A 25,074-nucleotide genomic window follows, 5' to 3' on the forward strand; every position below is an offset into this window, starting at 1 on the left:
GGTGGACCCATTGATAACGGCTATTGTCTCTTGGAGACGGACTTGTGTATTGAATCCTGTACGATGCATCGAAGCCCCCAGGCAATGAACCGAGGGGGGGGGTGGTGGAGGGATTGCATCATCCCACCCTGATTGACATCTGAGACCCTGTGAGTCAGGATAAAAGAGGGTCTGAGGAACAGCCCCTTCAGACGCACCAGAAGAAATGCTAGAACTCCTGTAACAGCGTAACAGTGAAAGCCAGTGGAACCAGCCCACATGCGTCCTTTTCCATTTGCCTCGGAATTGGTGGGTCTTGCCATGGAAGCACGGCTTTAGCTAACCTCGAAGGGGAAATCAGTCCCCCAACGACTCTTGAAGGATTGACATCATAAAAGGAATGGGCAAGTTAAACCTCCGTCTTTCTCTCCAACCAAAAAGGCTGCAGCCTACAGCTTGGCTGAACTAAAGTGACTTTTATATTTCCATCAGACAATACATTATCCCCTAGACAACAATAGAGCTATTTCTTATTGATTATTATTGTACCCGCGCTTTTAGATTTAGTATTGACGACGTATATTATCTGTGTGTTTGCATTGATATTATTTTTGTGTATTTTTATCAATAAATACTGTTAAAAATAGTACCATCAGACTTCAACGGACCTCTCTATCTTTGCTGGTAAGTGACCCAGTTACGGGGTACGTAACAATACTGATTAGAAATAAGAAATGTATCTCTTTGTAAATAGTTCATTTCTATTTTCAACTCCCAGTGTTATTTTCTCAAAATCTCTAAAACATGAGTAGCTACTGGGATTAACTTCTACAACTCAATCTACTTGACTTCATCTCAATCTTTAGAAAATAGCTATACCAATGGCAAGTTACTATGATATGCTGAATTAACTGACATTACCTTTCAAAATAATAATATACATGAATGAAACTAATAATTTCTGTATTCACATGTGCAAATTTGCATGTTATCGAGACAATTATGCTAATTATGATGCATGAGATGCAAATGCCCTGAAATACATCATAACAACATGAACGTCTGTGCACTCCCACACAGAACAGATAAGTCAGCAAAAATACATTAAACCCAGAATTGATGAGAAATTGCAAACATCGACAATGGCAAATGATGAAAGAATTTTTTTGTATATGTAAAAGAAAGAAAGTAGATATGATGTAAAAACAAAAATCACTTGAAGTTTGGGTAAGTGTATCAGAGCTTTCCAGTTTTGGATTTTTCATGTTTTGTCAGTGTAATTCATTGTCTGCAAGCATCTGCAGATATTTTCAGTGAGATCACTGTGCAATAAGCTTTAGGGATAGCAGCACGAAGGGCCTCAGCCCCAAATGTCAACGGTTTATTCTCCTCCACTGACCTGCGATGCTGAGTTCCTCCATATACAACCTTGAGACAAATTTCAAGCTTTATCATAGTATATTACTTCAATAATAAATGTACTTGGAACTTTGTGTAGCTCTACATTTCCAACATCTGCAGAATCACTAGTATTTATGGGAGTATCTTTTGTGAGGTCTGTCATATTCCCAGTTTACTGTGAGAACCTTGTACCATTGAATGCATGCCAAGTCTGCCATTAAGAAACACAAGAGATTCTGCAGTTGCTGGAAATCTTGAGTTAAATCTCCTCTGCACCCTCTCTAACCTTCCACATTCTTCCCATAATGAGCAGGCCTGGCAGCACGTTCAACCATGCTGTTTAAAAACACGTACCTGTGACATCCCTGTTACACTTTCCTCTAATCACCATCTCGTATTAGCCATTTCCAACCCGGGTTTATTGTTTATGGCAGCAGTACAGTGCAGGCATCACAAAATACTGCAGGTTACAATGTAAAGAATAAATACATAAGTAGTGCAAAAGAGGATGAGTGAGGTCGTGTTCATGGGTTCAAGTCCGTTCAGAAATCTGATGGCAGAGGGCAAGAAGCTGTTCCTAAAACATTTGGTGTGTGTCTTCAGGCTCCTGTGCCTCCTCCCTGACTATATCGATGAGAAGAGTCTGTGTCCTGAGTGAGGAGGGTCCTTAATGGGATGTTTGGCCAGGAACTTGAAACTGTTCACCCTTTCCACTGTTGATCCTTTGGTATATATTCCCTTGACCTCCTCTTTCTGAAGTTCACAATCAGTTTCTTGGTCCATCCGATGTTGAGTGCAAGGTTATTATTGCAACACCACTCTCAACAGACCAATTTATCTCACTCCTGGACACCTAGTCACCATTTAAAATTCTGCCAAAAGCAGTGGCACCTTTGGCAAATTCATAGATGGTTTTTGAGCTGTGCCTAAGCACACAGTGGTGGGTGCAGAGAAATTAGAGCAGTGGGCTAAGCACACATCCTTGGCACGCACCAGTGTTGACCATCAGCAGGGGGAGATGCTATTTCCGATCTAAACTGACTGTGGTCTCCTGATGAAGAAGTCAAGGATCCAGTTACAGAGCATGGTACTGAAGCCTAAGAATTGGAGTTAGTATGATGGTGCTGAATGCTGAGCTATAATCAATAGTCTATAATCAACAAATATCAGCCCGACGTAGCTTTTGCTGTTGTCCATCTGACCCCAGGCCGAGTGAAGAGCCACTGGGAAACTTGTGCGGCTTTGGGCATTAGGTGAACATACAGATTATCAAGCAAAGCTTGGGAATTATATTTTGCGTGATGTACACAAAGTGTTGGAGGAACTGAGTAGATCAGGCGGCATCTATGGAAAGGAATAAAGGGTGCTGCCTGACCTGTTGAGCTCCTGTCAGTATTTTATGTGTTACTCTGGATTTTCAGCATCTGCAGAATCTCTTGTGTTTATTAATTTCCATAGATGCTGCCTGACCTGCTGAGTTAGAAACGTAGAAACATAGAAAACCTACAGCACAATACAGGCCCTTCGGCCCACAATGCTGTCATGAAGCACTATAGCACAGAAACAAATCTTTGATGAATGATGAATTTATTTAAGTCTTTCATTCATCCCACAATGTGAGGGAGTAAAAATTTTTGTATTATGATTCTGTCACAACGTACAGACCTGTGAATTTATCAGTCTAGTGGCTAGTAGAGAGAAGCTGTCCCGTGGCCTGCTGGTCCTGGCTTTAATGCTGCGGTACAGTTTGCCAGGCGGAAGCAGCTGAAACAGTTTATGGTCGGGGTTAGGATGATGATCTTCCAGGCCTTCTTTACTCATCTGATGCTGTAAATGTTCACAATAGAGGGAAGTTCACATCCACAGATGCGCTGGGCTGTCTATACCACTCTCTGCAGTGCCCAGTGATCAAGGTTGGTGCAGTTCCCATACCAGGTGGTGATACAGCCAGTCAGGATGCTCCCAATGGTGCCCCTGTAGAAAGTCTTGAGGATTTGGGGGCCCATGGCGAACTTCTTCAGTGACCTGGGGTGGAAGAGACACTGTTGTGTTCTTTTTACCACAAAGCCGGTGTGTATGGTCCAGGTGAGATCTTCGGTGATGTGTATACCTAGAAACTTGAAACCACTCACCCTTTCAACTGCAGTCCCATTGATGTTTTGCCCATCTAGTCCATGCTAACCTATTAATCTGTCTAGTCCTGTTGACCTGCATCGAAACCCTCATCCACCTTTCGTTGAAATCGAACCTGCACCCACCACTTCCACTGGCAGCTCGTCCATATGCTCACATCCTCTGAGAGATGAAGTTTAAAATTTCACCTTTCATTCAGAACCCATGACCTCTAGTTCTAGTCTCATTCAACCTCAATGGAAAAAGCCTGCTTGTGTTTGCCCCATCTATATCCCTCATAATTTTGTATGCCTCTATCAAATCTCCTCTCAGTCTTTTACACCTGGGAATAAAGTCTTAACCCATTTAACTTTTCCCAATAACTCAGTCCTCCAGTCCCGGCAACATCCTTGTAAATTTTCTCTGCACTCTTTCAATCTTATTTACATCTTTCCTGTAGGTAGATGACCAAAACTTGACACAAATTAGGCCTCAACAATGTCCAATATCAGCATAACATTCTGACCGCCCCTTCACCTCACTCTGGCGTAATGATCCCTTTAATTTCAAATGACCAGTTAGCGCAAAAATTTTGTGCTGTGCAATTTTTTGCCCAGTGACAACAATATGAATTTTTAAGTGGAAGTAAACCTGAATCTATTCCAAGGACAATAAACCATTCCACTTTAAATGAACAAGCAGCCCTTTTGCACTTCACATCCTTTACTTCTTTGGAACGTAACATAGTGAATCAATAATTTCTTCAACAAAGCAGTTTAAATAAGCCAGTTCTAAAATCTGCAGACAAGTCATCACAGACTCCATGTTGTCAGCACTGTCCGCATCAGAAACCGGAAAGGGAAATGTGATATATATCAGATCGATTGTGAAGTTTTATTAATATGTCAACGAGGTAGAGGTGACAACCTTTTGAACACAGTTTAAATTCCTTTGTGTGCTTGCAGCAAAAGACGAGCGTGTGCGCATGCACACCTTAGAGGGAACATTGTCCTGGTGCCCCACATCCTTCGCTTTCTTCAATGCTCAAAGTAAAGTTATTATCAAGGTACATATATGTCACCATTCATGTTCTTGCAGGTATTCACAGTAAATGCAGAGAAACAGAATAAAGTCAATGGAAAGTTGCTCATAACAAGAATGGACAAACAACTAACGTGCAAAAGATAACAAACTGCACAAACCAAAAAGAGAAGAAAAAAGAAATAATATAACAAATATCGAGTCAGTTAATCTAGTCAGCTCCATCTTGGGCACTAGCCTGCAAAGTACCCAGGGCATCTTCAGGGAGCAGTGTCTTAGAAAGGCAGCATCCATTATTAAGGACCCCCAGAACCAGGACATGCCCTTTTCTCACTGTTACCATCAGGTAGGAGGTACAGAAGCCTGAAGGCACACACTCAGTGATTCAGGAACAACTTCTTCCCCTCTGCCATCTGATTCCTAAATGGACATTGAACCCTTGGACACTACCTCACTTTTTTTAATATATGGTATTTCTGTTTTTTGCACAGTTTTTAATCTATTCAATATATGTATACCGTAATTGATTTACTCTTTATTTGCTACTATTATTTTTTTTTCTTTTTCGTCTATATTATGTATTGCATTGAACTGCTGCTGTTAAGTTAACAAATTTCACGACACATGTCGGTGATAATAACCCTGATTCTGATTCTGAACACATAAATTGTAGAGTCCTTAAATGTGACTCCGTAGTTTGTGGAATCAGTTCAGTGTTGAGTTGAGTGACGTTATCCCCTCTGGTTCAAGAACCTAATGGTTGAGGGGTAATAACTGTTGCTGAACCTGGTGGTGTGGCACCTGAGGCTCCTGCACCTCCTTCCTGATGGCAGCAGTGAGAGGAGATCATGGTCTGGCTGGTGGTGTCTCTGATGATGCTGCTTTTCTGTGACAGCGGTCCTCATTAACGTGTTCAAGGGCTTTACCAGTGATTGACTGGGCTGTATCCAACACTTTCATGATCCACTCTCCTTTCTTATCAGATCCTTTCTTCTTCAGCCCTTTACCTTTTCCGCCTCTCACCTTCCAGCTTCACTGTTTCTTCTCCCTTCCTTTAGAGTCTTGAAGAAGGGACTCAGCCTGAAACATCGACTCCTTATTCCTCCCCATAGATGCTGCCTGATCTGCTGAGTCCCATCAGCATTTTGTGTGCGTAATTTTTATTTTCAAATAGTTTTTGTGACCGAGCTAAAAGCTGATAACCTCTCAGATATGACTTAATAAGCAGTTCATAATACCAAAAATATACTGACATTTAAACCAGTTTGATAGTCTTCTCCCACATCAAATACGAGACTGTATTAATCATCAGTTGCAAAAGTGAAGACATGAATGCAATGCCTAACAGCAATTTTATGATCGATTGAATTAAACGCTTCAGCTAAGCACAATAACCAGCAAAACAATTCCAATTTACAATCATTAAAGCAAAATGAGTCAGAATAGAAATGCTCAGAGCATCTCTTTCTAACACATTGCCAGCAGCACACTTCCAGTTATTTCAATACATTTAGATTATCTAGCCTTTATTACAGTCACTTCTGAAACATTGAAAGTAATGACTTTAATTATAATTGTATTTTTAGAATACGTAAAGCTGAAGAAAAGCATCTCAAATTACATCAGCAAATGGACTTCTTGTTAGCAATTGAATTTTGCAATTGTTGGTCTTATATTGAACTGCCCATCTTTTGACCAGTCCTATAATTCTCAGTTGTGGCCTTCTGAGTGAGATCTCCAGACTGACGTATTGTGAAATTCAGGGAAATGAGAGGAACTAAGGCTATCGTTGAGTGGCAGAAGGCCTGGGGTGGGGGTGGGGGGCACTGAGAGCTGACTCCTGTGATGCACCATCGCCTTTATACCGGGGTCAGTGGGAGGAGCCACAGGAGCAGTCAGCAGAGGGGCGTGTCCAGACAGGTATATGTAGTTCACCACATCCTGCTCCTATGTTCTTGTCATAGAGTGGAGAGTTTTGGAGCCATGTATCTATTTTGTATCTGCATTGTATTTTGTGTTATGCAGTTATTATGTTTAGTGTGGTAACTCGTCATGGGGTGGGGGCGTGGTAAAAGCAAAGGGTTTAGTTACGTGTTTATGTTTTTGTGGTGAACTACATATACCTGTCTGGACCCGCCCCCCTGCTGACTGCTCCTGTGGCTCCTCCCACAGACCCCTGTATAAAGGCGATTGGAGGCACTGCTCTTCCCTCAGTCTCCAGGATGTTGTGTGATGGTCTCTTGCTGCTGACGGTGCTTCCTTCCAGCTAATAAAAGCCTATCTCTCGCCTCACATCTCCGAGAGTTATTGATGGAGCATCAGTTTTGTTTTTAGCTAGTCTAGAGCAGGGGAGTGAGCTGGGGGGTGATAACGTTTTCATTAACCGATTAATTACATTTAAGAAAGCTTAAACACACTTAAAATTGCTTGAATAAGCTTAACCACATTTGACTATTCTTGAATAGAACATAGAACACTTGGCTTAAGTATGGTTAAAACACTAAGATTGTTTTGTTGTCCGGTTAAAAACAATAAGACTGTTTTGTTGTATCACTAGTTTTAGTTTCATTCGTTTTTGTCATTTGAAGATTGTTTGTTTTGATCATTCCTTAATTAATCGAACCTATCCTTTGACTTTGGAATCCTGTTATTGAGTTAGTTAGTGTGTCACACAGGATCAACCCCCCCCCCCCCCCATGCTTAGTCTTTGATTTGTTCGAATAACTGCTACATAAACTAGAACACCACAGATCTCCAACGATCGACACCCTGTCATGGTTGAGATGCTTGTGAGTTCCTTAGATTCAAGAGCAATACCATCGGGAGCTTAGCTGCTGGTAGGATCAAAGGGAATATTCCAGACAAAGAACAATCCAAACGGAGTGGATGGCAGAAGATGAGGACACATCACAATGGTGGAAATGATGGAGGAAGGCTGCAGCAGTCGTCTTGCCTGAGGACCTTGACCCGGATCTGTCTAGCACCATGTAGGGGCTGCCAGTCCATCAGCTTCCCCACGTTAAACAAAGTCACACACAGGCATTCTCTATCAAGGGAACATCAGACTCCACTCAAGTGATTGCAATAGTACACCACAGAAACAGGCTGTTCAGCCCAACTGATCCATGCTAACCAAGATTCGCATCACAGCTTGTCCCATTCACCTTTCCTTCGAGGTGTTGTTAATGTACCTGCCTCAACCACTTCCTCTGGCAGCTCATTGCATATGAGGACTATGTCTACACGAAAATATTGATCCTTAAGTTCTTAATAAATCTCTCCCCGTCACCCAAAACCTATCTCCTCTCATTCTTGATTCCCAACCCTGCGGCATGGTAGTGTAATGGCTAGCACAACACTTTACAGACCCAGGAGTTCAATTCCTGCCACTGTCTGTAAGGAGATGTACGTTCTCCCCGTGACTACATGGGTTTCCTCCAGCTGCTCCGGTTTCCTCCCAAGACCATTTGGTGGGGTAATTGGTCATTGTATATTGACCTGCGATCAGGCTAGGGTTAAATCCATGAATTACTAGGTGGCGAGGCTTGAAGGGCTGATAGGGCCTATTTCACACTGTAAATATATAAATAAATAAAGTTGCCCTTCATGATTTGGTACGCTTCTGTAATATCACCCCTCATTCTCCTACGGTCCACTGAATAACGTCCCAACCTGCTCAGACTCTTCCCATACCTCAGACCCTCCAGTTCCAGCAACATCCTCTTCAATCTCCCCTGCACACTTTCCAGCTAAATGGCATCTCCCCTACAGCAGGGTGACCAAAATTGTACACAGTATCCCAAATGCCGACTTACCAATGTCTTGTACAACTACAACATCAGGGCCCTGACTGATAAAGGGCAGCGTGTCAAAGGCCCGCTTCACCACTCTGTCTATTTGTGGTGTTGTTTTCAGGGAACCATGTAACACTGTAAGACCATAAGCCATAGGAGCAGAGTCAGGCCACTCTGCCCATCGAGTCTGCTTCATCATTCCATCCTGGCCAATATATTATCTCCCTGAACCCCATTCTCCTGCCTTCTCCCCATAACCTGTTATGCCCCTACTAATCTATCACCTGTGCACGTGCTCCAAGCTCCCACAATTCTACAATACTCCCCAGGGTCCTTCGAAAATCTTATCCTCATATGTTTTCCCAAAATACAACACCTCACGCTTATCCAAGTTAAACTCCATTTACCATTCCTCACCCCACATGCCCAGTTCAGAATCAGAATGAGAATCAGGCTTAGTATCACTGGCATACATCAGAAACTTTTTTGTTACTTTAGAGCAGGACATTATGTACCGTGTCGTATGACGTGGGTGATCATGGTCACATGACCATGTTTGTTCTTGGCAAATTTTTCTACAGAAGCAGTTTGCCATTGCCTTCTTCTGGGCAGTGTCTTTACAAGACGGGTGACCCCAGCCATTACCAATACTCTTCAGAGATTGTCTGCCTGGCGTCAGTGGTCGCATAGCCAGGAGTTGTAATATGCACCGGCTGCTCGTACGACCATCCACCACCTCCTCCCGTGGCTTCACATCACCTGATCGGGGGTGGGGGTCTAACCAGGTGCTACACCTTGCCCAAAGGTAACCTGCAGGCTAACGGAGAGAAGGGGCACCTTACACCCCCTTTGCTACAGAGATATCTCCACCCCACCACCCAAACATTGCAATATATAATTTAAAAAGTGTAAATTACAGTAAGAGGTATTTTGCATATATATATGTGTGTGTGTGTGTGTGTGTGTGTGTGTCTGTGTGTGTACAAAGTATTTAAAGCATTATCTTAAATAAGTCATAGAGGCATTGTGCAAAAAGAGAATAAAGAAGTAGTGAGGTAGTATTCAATGTCCATTCAGAAGTCTGACAGCAGAGGGGAAGAAGCTGTTCCTGAATCTTTGAGTGTGTACCTTCAGGATTCTGTATCTCCCTCCTGATGGTAACCATGAGCAGAATACTAACCCAGTTGATCAGGTTCCCTTCTGAAATTCCTGGCAACCACCTTCACTGTCTACGACACTACATATTTTATGTCATCTTGGTTCGAACAGGAGGCTGAGCTCTCAGGCATAATTCTCCATGTGAATCCTCACCACTTTTTCTCTGTTTCGGGGATATCTGCAAGGGCACCAAGGGCTGAGAAACTGCCAATTCACTGTCCATGAGTCGATCACACTAAAACCACAGGGTCATATATCACAGAGCAGACCTGCCTTTCAGAGAGCTAGTGTGCGAGTGTCATCTTGATCAATCGCCTTGGCTAGGACTGAGACAATGAGGATCAATTTTAACTGAGCAGGGAACAATTATCATCTTCCCTTTAATCAACGCACAATGGAAAGCAACACAATATATATTTACTTGTCAGGTCACCTTGCCCACATCTCCGTGAAAGAAACCATGTGGTTCTAATGCTTAGAACTATATTCTGATGCCCAATTCGGTTTTCAATGGTTCAGTAGTTCAACTTAATATCAGAGAATGCTCAGAGTATACAACCTGAAATCACTACTCTTTGCAGACATCTCCGAAACAGAGAAAAAGTCCCCAAAGAATGAATGACAGAAAAACATCAAACGCCAAAGCCCCCATCCCTCCCCCGCACAAACAGCAAAAGCATCAAGCCTCCCTCCTCCTCCTCCCCCCACTTTCTCCAGCAAAAGCATCAACCCCCCCCCCCCCCCCTCACCACCCACCAGAAACCAAGATCGAGAATCCATCGACAACCACATCTCCACAGGACCTCTCTCACACTAATGAGGGAGTGAGAGATATTCGCCCGGCACAGAATCAGAATCAGAGTCAGGTTCATTATCACCGGCTTGTGACGTGAAATTTGTCAACTTCACAGCGGCAGTTCGATAGAAGAGAAAAAAACTAATAAATAATTTTTTTTAAAATAATAAATAAGTCAATTACAGTATACGTACATTGAATAGATTTTAAAACGTGCAAAAAACAGAAATACTTTATATTAAAAAAGTGAGGTAGTGTCCAAGGTTTCAATGTCCATTTAGGAATCGGATGGCAGAGGAGAAGAAGCTGTTCCTGAATCACTGAGTCTGTATCTCCTACCTGATGGTGACAGTGAGAAAAGGGCATGCCCTGGGTGCTGGAGGTCCTTAATAATGGACGCTGCCTTTCTGAGATACTGCTCCCTGAAAATGTCCTGGATATTTTGTAGGCTAGTACCCAAGATGGAGCTGACTAGATTTACAACCTTCTGCAGCTTCTTCCGGTCCTGTGCAGTAGCCCCTCCATACCAGAGAGCGATGCAGCCTGTCAGAATGCTCTCCATGGTACGACTATAGAAGTTTTTGTGTGTATTTATTGACATGCCAAACCGCTTCAAACTCAATGAAGTATAGCCGCTGTCTTGCCTTTTTTATAGCTGCATTGATATTTTGGGACCAGGTTAGGTCCTCAGAGATCCTGACATCCAGGAACTTGAAACTCCTCTGCCTCCACGTCTGAGCCCTCTATGAGGATTGGTGCGTGCTCCTTCGTCTTACCCTTCCTGAAGTCCACAATCAGCTCTTGTGAGAGGGAAGACCGATAGCTCACTGTTTCGATGTTACAATCTGCAGCGTCATCTATTCGAGTTCCCCCAACTTGAAAACCAGCAGACTTTCACTCAGCTTCAAGCGAGAGAGTCACTCCTACAAAATAAAATCCATTTAGCATCCTGGCCAGACCCAGCAGTCAGGTGGACCACAATGAAGGATGATTTACCTTGAGTTCACTGGGAAAACATTCTGAAGTTTACGACACGTGGTTAATATTATGTTCTTATCAAACTGCCTAATCACACTAATTTATTCAATGAGCTTCTGTGTTCACCCTGGACCACGCTAGATTCCTCCAAGTGCTTTGCTTTTCTCCTACAATCCAAAGATGTACGAGGGTCAGTGAATTGTAGGTATGCTATGTTCATGCCAGAGAATAGCGACACTTGTGGACCGCCACCAGTAGGTCGTGTTGGTTGCTGATACAAATGATGCATTTCACTGTGTGTCAGTGTTTCGATGTACATGCAACAATTGTTTATCTTTATTTATTCAAATGGGAATCATAATTTTGTTTATCGCATTTCCTGTACAACGCACATATCCAAATAATTTGTTTTCGAGTGGTGCTTCTTTCATCTAATATAACCCTTAGATTATACCATGGGACGCCATAGCAACTAGCGTGACACTATTATATATCATTCATCAGAGTTCAGAGTTCAATTCCAGAGTCCTCTATTATAAGTTCCTCCCGTATGCACTTGGGTTACCTTCAGGTGTTCCAGTTTCCTCCCACAGTCCAAAGACACACCGGTTAGTCAGTTAAGTGTTCATTGTAAATTGTCCTGTGATTAGGCTAGGGTTAAATTGGTGGGTTGCTAGGGCTGTGTCTCGGTGGGCTGGGAGGGCTTGTTCCACTCTGTATCTCTAAGTAAAATAAAAATATTGATAACTTCAGTCCTTTTTTTCAGTCTTGAACTTCTTACTTCCAGCCAACTCTGTGTGATGTTATAGTGCAGCTATTGCCCTTGACTTGAAAATATTTCCTTGCATTGTGAACAGCTAATATGTCATTGTGAATGACGTGTCACAGTCTGAATGGGTTTCCAGATTTACCATCATTATACACTTCGCAGCAGTGAGCGGCTTGAATAATTCATCTGGAGATAAGCAGCTAGACCAGCGGTAAGCTGAGGTAGATATCCTCTCAGCTCCAGACCCCTTTCACCTGCCATTCTTTCCAAGATGTTGCTGGAACATAAGACATGCATCTGAGTAAATTGTAAACAGAAGAGATTCTGCAGATACTGGGAGTCCAGAGCAACAGACAAAATCAGGCCTGATGATAGGTCTGGACCCAAAACATCAACGGTTTATTCCCCTCCATAGATTCAACCTTACCTGCTGAGCTCCTCCAGCTTTTTGTGTGTGTTCTCTTGTGATTGTTCCATTTAGAAATGTGGATGAGATTCCATATGGCCAGAAGACACAGGAGCAGAACTGGGCATTCAGCCATCCAGTCTGTCCCATCAGGATTGATATATCATCCCTCTCAAGCCCATTCTCCTGCCTTCTTCCCGTAAGCTTTGACACCCAGACTAATCAAGAGCCTATCAACCCCGGTTTTAAATATACCCAATGACTTGGCCTTCACAGTTGTCTGTGGCAGATTCAGTACATACTGGCTAAAGAAATTTCTCCTCATCTCTGTTCTAAAGGGATGTCTTTTCATTCTGAGTTTTGGCCCTCTGGTCCTAGACTCCCCACCATAGGAAACATCTTCTCCATGTCTGCTCTACCTAGGCCTTTCAATATTTGATAAGTTTCAATGAGATCCCCCTTCATTCTTCTAAACTCCAGCAAATACAGGTCCAGAGCCATCAAACGCTCCTCATATGTTAACCCTTTCGTTCCCGAAATCATTCTTGTGACCCTCATCTGGACTTCTCCAATGCAACACACCCTTTTTTGGACAAGGGGCCCAAAATTGCTAATAGTTCTTACCAGGTGCAGAATGAATTGTATTTGAAGGAGATTCACTTACAATCAAGAACTTCAACTCAATTGGACCTAAGAAGAATTTATGCAAAGTATTAAAAAAATTACCTCCTTGTTCCCAGTGCATTCAAGTTCAACGTTCAAACTTTGATTTAGCCAACTTCCAATGTGTGTGAGTCAAACATAAGAATTCAATTTATGCCACTGAAGTGAATAATATTTTCCCCCACCTAAGTCAGAAACTAATGAAAATGGAGTCAGAATGAAATTGTAGAGTTACAGACCGATTTTCAAATTCACACCAGTGTGACAACACATTAATCTGCCCTGCAGATGAAATTAATTTGAAAACTATTTGACTCCTAAAGCTTCGACTTCATTACAAGAATATGCAAATACCTAAACCAAATATATTGTGGACAATCTCATTTTGTAATGTGTTCAGCTCTAGGTCCACATCAACACAGAGTATAGGATGAATTATTTAATCTCCAATGACTGTCAAGACTCAGATATTTAATGAGTCTTCCCAATGCAAACTGATCAGTCAGAGCTAAAATTGCCCAACATTTGATCAAACTCATATCAACTCGATAATCTAAATTAGTCAAACTCAAAATTCAGAGTAAATTAATTATCAAAGTACATATATGTCACCATATACAACTCAGAGACTCCCTCTATTGTAAGCACATTCAATAAATACATGAAACAGATTAGAAACAATGAAAAACCAGACCCAATAGGATGCACAAACAACCAGTGGGCGAGAAAAATAAACTGTGCAAGTACAAAAAGAAATAATAATAATAATAGTTCTGCCTAGCTTTAAGCTTACTCTCTAATTTACTGAATTGGACGGAAATTGGTTATCAAATCAGAAACAACTAAATGAATTATACCTTGACACACCTTCTATAGTCCCGCTTGGTGGTGCAATAATATCAGTGCCGAACTCCGGAGTGAAGGTTCCCGAGTTCGAATCCAAGTCCGGTCGAGCGTCGAGCTGACAACTCGGCCTCGTGAAAACAAAAATAGCTCGCTATGGAAACACCGTCATGACACTGCCGAGTTAAAGATTATTCTTCTTCTACACATACTATACATGGATGATTAGAAATTATACACTTCTTCATCAGTAAAGCGAAAGCAATTCAGAAGGCATCAGATATATACAGCCCAAAGAGGAAGAAGTATTTTAAAGGAATGATGACACAACTGTGACTAACAAGAGAAGTCAAAGCCAACATAAAAGCCAAAGAGAAGGAATATAGCAGAGAAAAAATTAGTGGGCAGTTAGAGGATTGAGAAGCTTTTAAAAACCAACAGAAGGTATCTAACAAAGTCACTAAGGAGGTAAAGTTGGAATATGAAAGTAAGCTAGCCAATAGTATTAAAGAGGATACCAAAAGTTTCTTCAGATACATAAAATGTAAAAGAGAGGTGAGAGTGGATATTCAACCGGTAGAAGACAATGCCGGAGAGGTAGTAATGGGGGAACAAGGAAATGGTGGTCAAACTGAATAAGTATTTTGCATCAAGACACTAGCAGTCTGGTGGTCCATGAAGTGTGTGAAGTTACCATTACTAGAGAGAAGGCTCTTGGGAAACTGAAAGTCTGAGGGTAGATAAATCACCTGGACAAGATGGTGTACCCCCCCCCCCCCCCCAAGGTTCTGAAAGAGGTACCTGAAGAGCTTGTGGAGATATTAGTAATGATCTTTCAATAATCACTAGTTCCTTGAATGATTCCAGATGAGTGGAAAATTGCAAATGTCACTCCACTCATCAAGAAGGGAGAGAGGCAAAGAAAGGAAACAATAGGCCAGTTAACCTGTCCTCAGTGGTTGGGACAATGTTAGAGTCGATTGTTAAGGATGAGGTTTTGGGGTACTTGGAGGCTCATGATAAAATAGGCCAAAGTCAGCGTGGTTTCCTCAAGGGAAAGTCTTGCCTGACAAATCTGTTGGAATTCTTTGAAGAAATACCAAGCGGGATAGACAAGGGAGAATTGGTTAATGTTGTGTACTTGGATTTTCAGAAGGGCTTTGCCAAGCTGCCACACACGAAGCTGCTTAACAAGCTACAAGCCCTTGGTATTTCAGGGAAGATTCTAGCATGGATAAAGCAGCGGCTGATTGGCAGGAGGCAAAGAGTGAGGAAAGGGTGCCTTTCTGGTTGTCTGCCAGTGACTAGTGGTGTTCCACAGGGGCCAATTCTTTTTATGTTATCTGTCAATGATTTGGACAATCAGGTGATCATTAATAGATGTAGGGGGAAACAAGAGAAAGTCTACAGATGCTGGAAATCCAAGCAACACACACAAAATGCTGGAGGAACTCAGCAGACTAAGCAGCATCTATGGAAAAGAGAGTAGTCGATGTTTCGGGCCAAGACCCTTCATCAGGATAGTTGGAGGGGCAGGTAGTTTTGAGGAAGTATAGGGGCTACAGAAGAACTTAGACAGTTTAGGAGAAAGGACAAGGAGTGACATGTGGAATACAGTGTCAAGAAGTGTATGTCATGCATTTTGGTAAAAGAAATGAAAGAGTTGACTCTTTTCTAAACGGAGGGAAAATACAAAAAACTAAGATGCAAAGGGACTTCAGAACCCTTTTGCAGGATTCCCTAAAGGTTAATTTGCAATGTTAGCATTAATTTCAAGAAGACTAGAATATAAAAGCGAGGTTGTAATTTTGAATCTTTATAAAGCACTAGTGAGGTCTCAGTTGGAGTATTGTAAGCAGTTTTGGACCCCTTATCTAAGAAAGAATCTGCTGAAACTGAAGAGGTTCAAATGAGCTTCCTGAAAGTGATTCCAGGATTGAATAGCTTGTCATTTGAAGAGCATTTGATGGCTCTGGTCCTGTATTAATTGGAATTCAGAAGGATGATCCCTGCTCTCAGACCCACAAGAAAGACCAACATGTCTCTCATTGGATTGCCCACATTCCAAAGCCCCATTATCTTTAGTTATAACCCAAACGCTGCTGCTACGGAGAAACTATTACCTTAGCAGTGAAACTGTACAGAGAGGCCATTACATTAGCAGTGAAACCTTACAGCATGTTACTCATGGTAACAAAAGTGAGTGGGAACTTGGATGATTGGGAAGCTTTTAAAACCCAACAAAAGGCAACTAAAAAAGCTATAAAAAGGGAAAGGATGAAGTATGAGGACAGACTAGCCAATAATATAAAGCAAGATACCAAAAGATTTTTCAGTTATATAAAGAATAAATATAAAGAATAAAAGGGAGGCGAGAGCTGATATTGGACCATTGGAAAATGATCCAAATACTGGTGAGGTAGTGATGGGGGACAAAGAAACGGCAGATGAACTTAATAAGTACTTTGCATTAGATTCACTTGATTCTGGCATAGTACTGGAGAACTGGAAGACTGCAAATTTCACTCCACTCTTTAAGAAGGGAGGAAGGCAAAAGAAAGGAATTTATAGGCCAGTTGGTTGGGAAAGTGTTGGAATCCATTATTAGCAACGAGGTTTCTGGGTGCTTGGAGACTAATGATAAACTAAGTCAAAGGCCAGCATAGTTTCTGTTAAGGGAAATTCTGCCTGACAAATCTGTTAGAGTTCTTGAAGGAGGTAACAAGCAGAGTGGACAAATGAGAGGCAGTGGATGTAATTTACTTTGATTTTCAGAAGTCCAACATGAGGCTGCTTAACAAGATAAAATCCTATGGTGTTACATAAAATATACTGACATGGTAGAGGATTGCTAGGCAATGAGTGGGAATGAAGGGGGCCTTTACTGGTTGGCTCAGGGGTCAGTATTGTGACTGCTACTTTTTACATTGTCAATAATTTAGATAGTGGAATTGATGGCTTTGTGGCAAAGGTTGCAGATGATACAAAGATAGGTAGAGGGGTAGGTGACACTCAGGAAGCAATGTGATTGCAGCAGGACTAAGACAAATTGAAAGAATGAGCAAGAAAGTGGCAGATGGGATATGGTGTTGGGAAATGTATGATAATGCATTTTGGTAAAAGGAACAATAGTGCGGACTGATATCTAAATGAAGAGAAAATTGAAACATCAGACATGCAAAGGGACTTAAGAGTCCTCGTGCAAGACTCCCAGATGGTTAATCCACAGTTTTGGGCCCCATATGTCAGAAAGGATGTGTTGTCATTGGCAGAGTCCAGAGAAGGTTCACAAAATTTATTCTGGGAATGAACGGGTTAATATATGAGGAACATTTAGCAGCTTTGGGCCTGTATTCACTGGAATTTAGAAGATTGCACAGGGATCTCATTGAAACCTACCGAATGTTAAAAGGACTTAGATAAAGCGAATGTGGAGAGGATGATTCCTCTGCTGGGTGCATCCAGAACTAAGTTGAGGAGATACCTTTTAGGACAGAAGTAAGGAGGAAATTTGTTGCCAAAGAGTGGTGGAATACTCCACCACAGACTGCAGTGGAAGCCAAGTCCGTGGGTATATTCAAAGTAGAAGCTGATAGATTCCTGATTGTTGAGGGCATCAAGGGATATGGTGAGAGGACAGGTGTAAGGGTTTGAATGGGATCTGGGATCAGACTTGATGAAATGGCAGAGAAAACTCGATGGGCCAAATGGCCTAATTCTGCTCCTATGTCTTATGGTCTTATAGTCTTATAAGACATTAGAGCAGAGTTTGGCCATTCAGCCCATCGAGTCTGCTCCACCATTACATCATGGCTGATTTATTTTACCTCTCAACCCCATTCTCCAGCCTTCTCCCTGTAACCTTTGACACTGCCTAATCAAGAACCTATGAACCTCCGCTTTAAATACATCCAATCACTTGGCCTCAACAGCTGTCTGTTACAATGAATTCCACAGATTCTCCATCCTCTGTCTAAACCCTTCTGTAGCCTATCTGTTTTCTCAACACTACCTGACCCTCCACCAATCTCCATATCATATGCAAACTTGGCAACAAAGCCAAATATTCCATCATCTAAATCATTGATATACAGCATAAAAAGAAGTGGTCCCAACACCAACCTCTGCGGAACATGACTAGTCACTGGCAGCCAACCAGAAAAGGATCCCTTTATTTCCACTCGCTGCCTCTTACTGATCAGTCAATGCTCGAACCATGTTAGTAACTTTCCATTAATACCATAGGCTCTTAACTTGGTAAGCAGCCTCATATGTGGCACCTTGTCAAAAGCCTTCTGAAAGTTCTAATATACAACATCCACTACGTTCCCTTTATCTATCCTACTTGTAATCTCCTCAAAGAATTCCAACAGGTTCGTCAGACAAGATTTTCCCTTAAGTAAACCATGCTGACTTTGTCCTGTGTCACCAAGTACTCCATCACCTCATCCTTAACAATTGACTCCAACATCTTCCCAACCACTGAGGTCAGGCTAACTGGTCTGTAATTTCCTTTCTGCTGTCTTCCTCCTTTCTTAAAGAGTGGAGTGACATTTGTAATTTTCCAGTCCTCTGGCACCATGCCAGAGTTCAATAATTTTTGAAAGGTCATTTCTAATGCCTCCACAATCCCTACCGCTACCTTTTTCAGAACTCTAGGTTGCAGTTTATCCTGTCTGAGTGACTTATGTACCCTTGGGTCTTTCAGCTTTTCGAGCACCTTCTCCATTGTAATGGTAACTGCGCCCACTTCTCTTCCACCCTTCAACATCTGGCACACTGCTAGTGTCTTCCACAGTGAAGACTGATGCAAAATACTCATTTAGTTCATCCACTTCCTCCTTGTACACCATCATTATTTCTCTGGCCTCAATTTCTAGCAGCCCTATATCCACTCTCATCTCTCTTTTATATTTTACATACTTGAAAAAACTTTTACTATCCACTTTGATATTGTTTGCTAGCTTGCTTTCAAAGTTCTTCATTTCCTTCCTAGTGATTCTTTTAGTTGCTTTCTGGAGGCTTTTTAAAGCTTCCCAATCCTCTATCTTCCCTCTCTTTTGCTTTTACATTAGCTTTGACTTCCCTGTACAGCCAGGTTGTACTATTTTTCCATTTGAGTACTTCCCTGTTTTTGGAGCACAACTATCCTGCACCTTCCTCATTTTTCCCAGGAACTGACACTGCTGTCATCCCTGCCAGCATCTCCTTTCAACTTACGTTGACCAACTCCATTCTCATACCACTGTAATTTCCTTTACTCCACTGAAATACTGCTACATCAGACTGTACTTTCTCTCTATCAGATTTCAAGTTGAACTCAATCACATTTTGATCACTGACTCCGAAGGGTTCTTTTTCCTTAAGCTCCCTAATTACCTCTGGTTCATTACATGACACCCAATCCAGTATAGCGGATCCCCTAGTGTGCTCAACAACAAACTGCTCTAAAAGAAAATCTCTTAGGCATTCGACAAACTCACTGTCTTGAAATCCATTACCAACCTGATTTTCTCAATTGATCAGCATGTTAAAATCTAACATGACATTGGCCTTTTGATACACCTTTTCTATTTCCCATTGTGATCTGTGGTCCACATCCCAGCTACTTTTGGGAGGCCTGTATATAACAACCATCAGTGTCCATTTACTCTTAACTCAACCCACAAGGATTTAACATCTTTCCAGTGATTTGATGTCCTTTTTCACCATAGAATGGATCCTTGATGGCTTTCTTGAATAGCATGTTACTGAACCTACAAGAGAATGTGTTATCTTAGATCTAGTCCTGTGCAACAAGGCAGATAAAATTAGTGATCTTGTTGTTATGGACCCTCTTGGAAAGAGTGATCACAATATGATTGAGTTTCTCATACACATGGAGGGTGCAATCATTTGATCTAAAACCAGTGTATTATGCCTAAACAATGGAAGCTACAACAGGATGAGGGAGGATTTGGCTAGTGTGGACTGGGAACACAGGCTCTTTGGTGGGACAGTTGAGGAACAGTGGAAGACTTTCAAAGAGATTTTTCAGGGTGCTCAACAAAAGTATATTCCAGTTAAAAAGCAATTACAGTAAGGGTGGGGAGAGCCAGCCTTGGATAACTCAGGAAATAAAAGAAAGCACCAAACTAAAAGTTCGTGCAAACAAAGTCAGCAAGAGTAGTGGGAAACTGGATGACTTGGAAAACTTTAAAGAGCAACAAAGTGCCACTAAGCGAGCAATAAAGAAAGGGAAGCTAGATTATGAAACTAAACTAGCACAAAATTTAATAACCGATAGTAAAAGTTTTTAAAATTATATGAAGCAGATATGGGTGACTAAAGTGAATGTAGGTCCCTTGGAGGATGAGAAGGGGAAATTGATATGGGTAAAGAGGAAATGGCTGAGGCTTTGAATGACTATTTTTCTTCATGGTGGAGAACACATCTTACATGCCAAAGAGATATGTTAATGGATGTGATAAAAGGGGAGGACCTCAATGCAATAGCTATCACTCGAGGCAGTGCTGAACAAACTTGTGGCCCTGAAGATAGATAACTCCCAAAGATACTGAAAGAAATGGCAGTATTACCTTATTTCACCTTATTTCTTATACTTAGTGCATTGAGATAAAACACTTTGAGTTCTGTATTTGCTCCCCTTTTTGATTCTGCATCCCTAATGCACCGATACTCACCCTGCCGGCTGCATATTTACTATCTGCATATTTAATCTCTTACTATCTTTCCTTTCGATTAGTCCTGACGAAAGGTCTCGGCACGAAACGGCGACAGTGCTTCTCCCTATAGATGCTGCCTGGCCTGCTGTGTTCCACCAGCATTTTGTGTGTGTGTTGTTGTTTGAATTTCCAGCATCTGCAGATTTCCTCGTGTCTGCATATTTGTCCTCTCATCTGCCTGCCCTTCCTGATAGTCTGACTGCACAGTACCTTTCCTTTTTTACCACCCTTCCCATCCTGAGCCCCTTCACTCCAGCTTCTACCCCCCTGCCAGATGAATTTAAACCCTCCCGAACAGCTCGAACAAACCTGCCCGTGAGAATATTGGTCACCCCATTAGGTACAAGAGGTCACTGTGTATGTTTGCAGAACCCTGTGATAATTTTTTTAAACTGCGTTATCTCTTAATTGTTTAATTAATTCAAATGGTCTTTTTGTTTCTCTGAAAGCAGCATGAGCCCCATAATGTTCGAGTGTTTTTTCAACTCCATCTGCATGCCCTAAGCCTGAGCAGTTTACAAAGCCTCCAGCATGCAGACTGCACACCGATAAGCGTTTGAACTGAAGATGGAGATGTCCCCTCATCCTGCGAGAATTTGGAATTTACTTTACTCCAAAAGCTTGGAAGCTGGAGGTTTTTATTTCAGGCAGGCTCTGTTGATTTCAATATGTTACAACGGTTTTGTTTTCCTTTATAATCTCCACGGAGAAATTCAGAAGCAGCTGGGAATCATCTTACTTGTTCCTTTTATCGGTAAGAAAAGAAAACAAATGGTTTATACAATGCCAGCAAAAGTTTTGATTGTCGGGCTCATCCACTGTATCTGATGCTCCCTCTACAGCAGTGAGACCCAATGTAGTTTGGGGGAACTGCTTCATCGAGCACTTTTGCTCTATCCATCACAACATCTGGGATTTCCCGATGACCAATCACCTTAATTTGCCTCCCATTCCCATTCTGACCTGTCAATCCATGGCTTCCCCTTCTGGAGGGGTTCCCAACCTGAGGTCTCCAGACATAAAAACGGTTGGGACCCCCTGCTCTACTATCCAGGTGAGGAGACACCGGAGGCGGTGTAGCGTGGCAACCCTGATTGGCCTCTCCTGTCAGTGCTGCCCTCCAGTGTTGAATATGTGGAATTACAGCCTGGACTGCCGGGAACCAACAATTTGCAGGACATCGCTTAGGGTCTTAGCCAAAAAAAATGTGTTTTCTTGCATGACTCATTTTTTTCTCTTTCTCATTATTTTGAATGCGAGTATATGTTTTTGCACCTTGGCCCCAGAGGAATACTGTCTTGTTCAGCAGTATCCATTGTGGATTGAATGATAATTAAGCTCAATTTGATTACTATCACAATGTAGCCAAACTCAGGTTGGAGGAGCAACACCTCACATTCTGTCTGTGCACTGTACCCTCCAACCTGAGCATCAATTTAGACCATAAGATGATAAGACATAAGAGCAGAATTAGGCCGTTTGGCCCATCGAGTCTACAAATATACTTATCGTTTTGTATTGCACTGTACTGCTGCTGCAAAACAACAAATTTCACAACCTATGTCAGTGATATTAAACCTGATTCTGATTATATATATGGTGACATAAATGTACTTTAATAATAAATTTACTTTGAACTTTTGAATAGTTGAATGGTGTTTGTTTTTGCTGCATGTCACACCAACACACCACAGCAAATTCCTAATACATGTAAATGTATCTGGTGAATAGAGATTATCCCTGAACTTTGAACCTTGATCCTAGGAGACCGTCTTCTCATTAGTACAATCGAGAAAAAGCTATTGGTCCACACTCAGTGATTCAGAAACAGCTTCTTCCCCTCTGACATCAGATCAAAGTTCAAGGTAAATTTATTATCCAAGTTCATATATGTCACCATATACAACCCTGAGGTTTGTTTCCTTGCAGGCACATTCAGTAAATCCAAGAACTATTTCAATAACTATGGTTTAATGTTTTATATTTTGTGTTTTCACTCTTTTTTTGTCAACTTTTTGCACGTTGGATATTTGATCATTTCTTTGAATGGGTTCCACGGTGTTCCTTTGTTTTGTGGCTGTCTAGGAAAGTGAATCTCAGGGCTGTATACTGCATGCATACTTTGATAATAAATGCACTTTGAATCTTTGAAACACGATGGAGTCAATGAAAGACAGCACCCATCTGAACGGGACGAAAGGCTGAGAGTCCATAAATCCATGAACACTACCTTCTTATTCCATTTTTATATGCTAGTTATATATTTTATGGTAATTTTTATGTCTTTGCACTGTATTGATGCTGTAAAACTACAAATTTCATATCATTTGTGACAATGATAATAAACCTGAATCTGACATACATTTTAGAGCATTTGCAGTGATACACACTAAAGTGTGGTAATATGCCTTTTGCCAGTGCTCCAGGCTGTCCTGTCAATAGATATCAATGGTTTTGAAGTAATTTGTCCTTTCAGGTACCTTCTTAGAGAAATAGAACTTCATAGAAGGGGCATTGAGGCAAATGGAAGTGTTAGACTTCCTTCCTTCATGAAAACTATTACCACCTTTGAATTAACAATGCATTCTAAAACCACCAACTACATCTGAGGCAGCATCTGAAAGGCAGTCTAAATTTACAAGGTTATTAGATAAACCATAATAGTAAATTAGCGAGTCAGACAATGGTCTCTCTGTTTCTGGGACCTGGAACCATTCCAACAAATGGAATCTCATAGAATTCAAAAGGAAATTAGTTTTAACAATTTCACTTCAGCCTCTACTTGGAGTGAATACAGAGGACAAGCCTCACTGGCAATTAAACACTAAGTGACATTCCATTCAGAGACAGCACAAGAAAGGACGTCTGCAAAATGGAAACGTCAATCTGCCACAATCGAGTTTGGTCTTCTGAGACTGGAGTCATGTCACATTGTTGAAACGGAGTGGAAGATTCTTTACTTTTCATTTAACCCATAATATTCCACAGGACTGCTTCCACCGATCATCTCCTTTAAGCTTTGCCGACTTTATTAATCCATCACTTAACAGAGGGGATGAACCGTAGCATAGCAGTTAGCGTAATGCCATTACAGCACTGGTGATGTGGGTTCGATTCCCGGCATGGCCTGTACATCCTCTTCGTGCCCTGTGGGTCTCCTCAGCTTTCTCTAGTTTCCCCCCACGGTGCAGGGGAGAGAATAGTGAGGGCTAATAACTGGTAAAGAGGGATGGGCACGGAATGCAGCAGCAACACCACCAAAGAATTTCAGGAACGTGATAATTATGTGACAGTGTGCGCCCATTGTTTTAATAGAAAACTGAATTTACTGTTAGACCTGTGGACAATCATTTTGTTCTGTAATCAGGTCCTAGTCTGTTACTAAATTAAGTCTTTCTGTACCACCATTTTATTATCCAAATGTAGTTTTACTGGTAATCTCTTCAACTGAGAATGTAAAAGCCATACCAAATTCACTCTCAGGTTTATCAGTCCTGACTGGTCTCCCGGTGCACACCAGTTTTTAATAAATCGTCCCTCTTACTCCCCACTCACCTGTTCTCTTTTGCTTTCCTGCCCATCATCTCCCCATCATGCCCCTCCTCCTTCCCTTTCTCCATGGTCCACTCTCCTCTCCAATCAGATTCCATCTTCTTCAGTCCTTTAGCTCTTCCACCTATCACATCCCACCTTCTTACTTCATTCCCCCTCCCCCACCCTCCCGATCTTACCTATCACCTGGCAGCTTGTACTCCTTCCCTTTCCCCACCTTCTTATTGTGGGTACTTCCCCTCCCAGGAGAGGGCTGTGGCTCGAAACGTCGACTGTTTATTCCCCTCCTTAGACGCTGGCTGACCGGCTGATTTCTTCCAGCACTACAGCACAGAAACAGGTCCTTCCATTCAGAGGCCGTGTCCTCTGGTTCTAAACAACCCCACCACAGGAATTACCTCTCCCCGTGTCCTCTGGTTCTAAACAACCCCACCAAGGAAATTACCTCTCCCCGTGTCCTCCAGTCCTAGACTCCCTCACTACAGGAAATTACCTCTCCCCGTGTCCTCTGGTCCTAGACTCCCTCACTACAGGAAATTACCTCTCCCCGTGTCCTCTGGTCCTAGACTCCCTCACTACAGGAAATTACCTCTCCCCGTGTCCTCTGGTCCTAGACTCCCTCACTACAGGAAATTACCTCTCCCCGTGTCCTCTGGTTCTAAACAACCCCACCACAGGAAATTACCTCTCCCCGTGTCCTCTGGACCTAGACTCCCTCACTACAGGAAATTACCTCTCCCCGTATCCTCTGGTCCTAGACTCCCTCACTACAGGAAAGAGTCTCTCCCCATGTCCTCTGGTTCTAAACAACCCCACCACAGGAAATTACCTCTCCCCGTGTCCTCTGGTTCTAAACA

The sequence above is a fragment of the Hemitrygon akajei genome, chromosome 20 (assembly GCF_048418815.1).
Source record: "Hemitrygon akajei chromosome 20, sHemAka1.3, whole genome shotgun sequence".
Taxonomy (NCBI): Eukaryota; Metazoa; Chordata; class Chondrichthyes; order Myliobatiformes; family Dasyatidae; genus Hemitrygon; species Hemitrygon akajei.